Here is a 4,731-nt window from a genome sequence, read left to right as displayed (position 1 = left end):
GAACTCGCTCTGTAGACCAGGCTGGCCTTGAACTCAGAAATCCTCCTGCCTCTGCCTCCCAAGTGCTGGGATTAAAGGCGTGCGCCACCACGCCCGGCCATAACCTGCTTTTAACATAAGCCCTGGAACTCACTGTGTAGACCAGGCTGGCCTCGAGAGATCCACCTGCCTCTGCCTCCCGAGCGCTGAGACTAAAGGAGTGTGCCACCATGGCCCAACTCACATTCTTTAGCCGGTGTTTCTTTCATGTTGATTTATTACTGTTCTGTGGATGGAAAAAAAAAGTATCTATTCTTGTCCCTGTGACGTGTCAATCACGCGGCTTCGAGTCTTCTGCTTGTGTTGTCTTCTTCCGTGTTAATTCTTTGTCGGGTCCAGTTTTCCTCCTCCAGTGCTGATGTTCTTGAGTGCGCTCTGCTTCTTATTGGTCGGGTGTTTTCTCATCTAGTGCCTCTTTGGAACTGTGATTCTCACACACAAATTGTCTCCCTGTCCTGGGTGCGGGGCCACCACCTGAGCTCTCCCTTCCTCCAGAGACCCTTTGGTCTCAGATGACAATGGCCTCCTGAGGCCCTCCCTGTCTCTGCCATGACCCACATCGCAGCTCCCTCCTTCTTTGGCTGTGGTTTCTCCCAACTCCTCTGGTTACCATTTCCCAGGTATTCCTCAGTGTCTCTGGCCAGCTGGTAGCATTGTCTCTTGTTTTTCAGACTCTTGGGGAATCTCTTTGTTTAACTATGGACAAATTCTACCTTCTACAGCAGCGCTTCAGAAAGGTTTCCAAACAGTCTGGGGGGAGCAGACACAAGAGCCTATTCTCTGAACCAGAAGTCGGGACGTAGTTTTCTAATTGGTGAGTTGATTAATAGGAAAAGTCATCCTGGTTCATAAAGTGAAATGACATTTGAGGGTTTGCTTTATTGAAAATGACATCTGGAGCAGCTGGCTGTTTAGCTCAGAGGTAGGGCACTTGCCTGGCTCAAGCATCAGCACTGCAAAGGAATGGGAAAAGAGAAAATGGTGTGAAATCATCATAAAGTTTAGAGAACAGGATCTGTCGGTGAGGGTTTGAGAAACCTAGATATTTTTATCTTATATTTATGCATACAATTCGTCTTGATCACATCGCCTTCACACCCATCTGTGGAAGCTCTCTCTCTCTCCCCTCCTCCCACCCCTCTCCCTCCCTCCCCCTCTCTCCACTGGAATGCTGACTGATCTAGTTGGCTTGATCTTGCACAGGTCTTGAGCAGGTAACGACCACAGCAAGTTCATGAGTACAGCAGCCATGACATTTCTAGAAGACACTATTTTACATCCTTTTAGCTCTTCCTGGAAGGCTGGGTTCTTTGGATGCAGATCGCAGATATATCTTTCTTCGAGGTTTCCTAGTATTGAGAGACTAGTAGAGCCCCAGAGGCTATATGGACAGTCACCCAAGGATACCCAGCTTTTATGTCTATTTTGTTCCTAGATTCAAAATTCTTTCTGCCATAGCAATTAATCTGTCAGGGCCTGAGCGCCCCAGTCCAGGATTTTACTGGGATTCCAACTCCATTTTCAAAGAAATCAGCGTTGGCTCGATGGCCACCAGGGGGAGCCTGGGAGCTGGTCAACTCACCTCCCTGCTCTCGGAATGAGCTGCAGAATAAGAGTAAACAGCAGGAGAAAACACAGAATTCATTCACACACACAGATACTGCTGTAAATCACGCTGTTGACATATAAGAAGAGTCATGTGATCAGAGCAAAGCCAAAGACATATATTAACGAAGGGACAATGTTCATGCATGAGTAAACCTGATTTTTGTAAAGATATCAATCCCATCCCAAACCAGGCGGTCAATCACCAGAAGACCTTTCATGAAATATGACAAGCTGATTGCAAAATTCGTGTGGGAAAGAAATGTGCAAGAATAGCCAAAGAATTGTTGAAAGGGGCTGACAGGGCCGAGGGCTGGCTTACAGCAGCTTTTAAAGCTGTTCGTTTCCTGTGAGGTGACCACCACGGCAGTTAAAACATTGCAGTGTGAGGGCAAGAAGAGGCATTCCTTTAGAATGGGCCAGTGAGTCCAAAAATAGGCACACATGGACCTGTGAAATTAGTTATGACAAAGACAACTTTAAAGGTCTGTGATAAGACAGTCTATACTAAATTCTTCCATAAGTATATAAGAGTGCAGACTTTACCCAGTGCGGAGAAGATACGGTCTGAAAAAGAGCCAAAGTAGAAAACAAGTTGAAAAGTTTGTGGAACAAAGATCACCATGAGTTCCAGGCTAGCCTGTGCCAGCTACAGAGTGAGAGCCTGTCTCAAGAGAGCCACAATAGAAAATTTATCAGGAAAAAAATACTTTTAAAATGTATTTATAACTTGGGAACATGAACACACACACACAAAAAAAAAAACTAGAGAAAGCTGTGTGCTCCAAATAATTGAATATCGATGGAACAAAATATAGCAGTAAAAGTTTTTTTTTTAAATGGGGTGAAGAGATTAAGAACACAGACATGTGCATGCAAGCAAAACACCAACACACATAAAATAAAAAGGAAACAAATCTTTTTTAAAATACAACAACAACAACAACAACACAAAGCCCAGTTCTAAAATGAAACGATGCCGTGGGGTTTGTCTGAGGCAGGGAATCAAGCCCTGTGTCTAGGAGAGAAGGGTGTGCTTTAAGCCGCACCCCACACACCTTAGAACGCTGTTTAAAGAGACCCCCTAAGCCATCAGAGGCATGGATCCTGGAAGCTAGGAGCTTCAGTAAAGAGGGGTCACACTGATGCCGTGAGTACAGGGAAAAGGGACCAGGTGGAAGCAGAGGATAGTGGTCACTGGCCACCTGCTCTGCACTGACCAAGGGCAAGTGACACGGTGAATCATGGCCATCCTCTGCCTCACTAAATGACACTGGGCTGCTGCTGGACCTCTCTACAGCAATCTCTTGTCCATACAGTGGGTCTCAGTCAAGACAGTCTTCAAGCACTGGCTCGTTCAGATAGCCAAAACAAGACAGTTTTGCTTGTCTCTCTATCCAGTACCTCCCTTGTTACCCCACCCCCAGATTTTATAATTTTTTAAACACTTGATGAGTGCTGACCCAAGACCCCTCACGCCACCTGGGTGGGTCGTAGTGTTCATTTTTTTTTTTTGCTCGTTGTCCTTCAGTTTAATTTGTGAACTTATTCAAACTGCTTATGTAGTCATTAATTATGAAGTCATTCATTAAGCTCCTATCCACTCATGGATTTACTTGTGAGCATTCCTAGGTCAATTCTGGCTGGGGACTGACCTGCAAGCATGGATTCCTGATCCCCGAGTCACTTTCTCCAATTTTTTTTACACTAATTAAGCTCCCTAACTAGACTGGAGACTTGCTAGTGTAATTGGGTCTTTGGGACATCCTCCCTGAAGCACCCCAAAGTTTGTTAGCTGGGCACAGTTCCTCTCCTCTCTTTAAGTCGCCTTGGGGATTATGCAATCCCTCGGCACACAGGGCACTTCGAACGGTGCCACCTTCATTTGGCCCACTTGCTCCCTAGGAGGGTGCTGGCCAGCAGAGCACTGAGATCTGCCCAGAATGGAGAGCCCCTCCTGCCTGCAGTCAGCCACTGAGAGCCATCCAGCCTTGATCTCACCAGAATTCCACCTACTTCAGAGACTCCTGCGGGGTGCTCAGCCCTTAAAATAAGTCTGCCAAATTCTAAATGGTACACTTAATTTTATCAACTTGCAAACTCTTCATGAATTCCTCAATTAAAAAACCTAGGCATGTTTCCACGGTTTGGAAAATCAGGCTGGAGTGAAAATTCTTCCAGGGATGCAGTGCACAGATCCTGAGGAGCCCGGAGGTAAGACACGGGTTTGCACAGAGGAAGTGAAGGGTGGAGAGCCCTGAGGAACCACCGGGGCCTTGGCTTCCCACTCTCATTCACTGGGCCTCAGTTTCCCCAAATGTAAGGATCCAGCTGATATGCAAGCTCTGCAAGAGCACCTCCCTAGGCTGCAAGCCGTCTAGGATTGGCCAAGTTGGCCCTTCCATTTATGTTAGTCCTATTTGCTGCAGGAAGACAGCAAGATGCTACCTAGGGCCACGACTTGGCCTTCAGAGCCCAAGGGAGGAGAGGAAAGGAGGTGACATCCCTGTGGCCTGGTAGGGCTGGCAGCAGGGAAGAAATGAGAGATGGGTGTCACCCCAAAGCTACAACATAAGGCTGTGGAACTCCAAGGGAGGAAGCAGACTGGCTTAAGAGGGGAGGAAAGGTTTACTCTGTGAACTGGGTTTTAGGGAGCAGTGGGTCAGGAGAGAGAAGACAGGAAGGACACTGTGGGCCTACAGACAGAGCTCCCTGGCCTGTGTCTCCCTCCCTTTTTCCCCAGTTGTAGGAGAAAAGGCAGAGCACTACAGAGACTTCTTTGGCTCGAAGGCTGGGAAGCAGACAGAACATGCGGTGGTTTTATCAGCTTGTCCTTGGCTTCTCTGTAACCCCCACCCTCAGGTATGTTCCTTCCTAATGACTCCCCTGCACCCCTTGACAGGCTGTGGTCTTTATGTACCTACCTCCTCTAGAAATTAGGTCATTCTGCCTGGCTCAGTAAAGCACTTTGGCCATAGGTCCAAAAGTCTGCCAGTCCTGGTGGTGGTGGTGGTGGTGGTGGTGTTTGTATGTGTGTGTGTGTGTGTGTGTGTGTGTGTGTGTGAGAGAGAGAGAGAGAGAGAGAGA

At 47.3% G+C, this 4,731-nt stretch overlaps 1 protein-coding gene across 1 annotated transcript in view; it reads left to right on the top strand.

The window, feature by feature from the left end:
* Positions 1–3,305: 3,305 nt before the first annotated feature.
* Positions 3,306–4,731, top strand: part of LOC110293518 (olfactory receptor 13J1-like) — a 5,159-nt gene continuing 3,733 nt past the window's right edge. Inside the window, exons 1-2 of the mRNA XM_021161365.2 lie at positions 3,306–3,858; positions 4,388–4,506. The gene's annotated coding sequence lies outside the window, so the exon portion shown is untranslated. The remainder of the gene's footprint in view (positions 3,859–4,387; positions 4,507–4,731) is intronic.

The sequence above is a fragment of the Mus caroli genome, chromosome 4 (assembly GCF_900094665.2).
Source record: "Mus caroli chromosome 4, CAROLI_EIJ_v1.1, whole genome shotgun sequence".
NCBI classification, from domain to species: domain Eukaryota; kingdom Metazoa; phylum Chordata; class Mammalia; order Rodentia; family Muridae; genus Mus; species Mus caroli.
The sequence above is the reverse complement of the archived record's forward strand: the minus strand, read 5'-3'. Positions and strand labels throughout refer to the sequence as shown.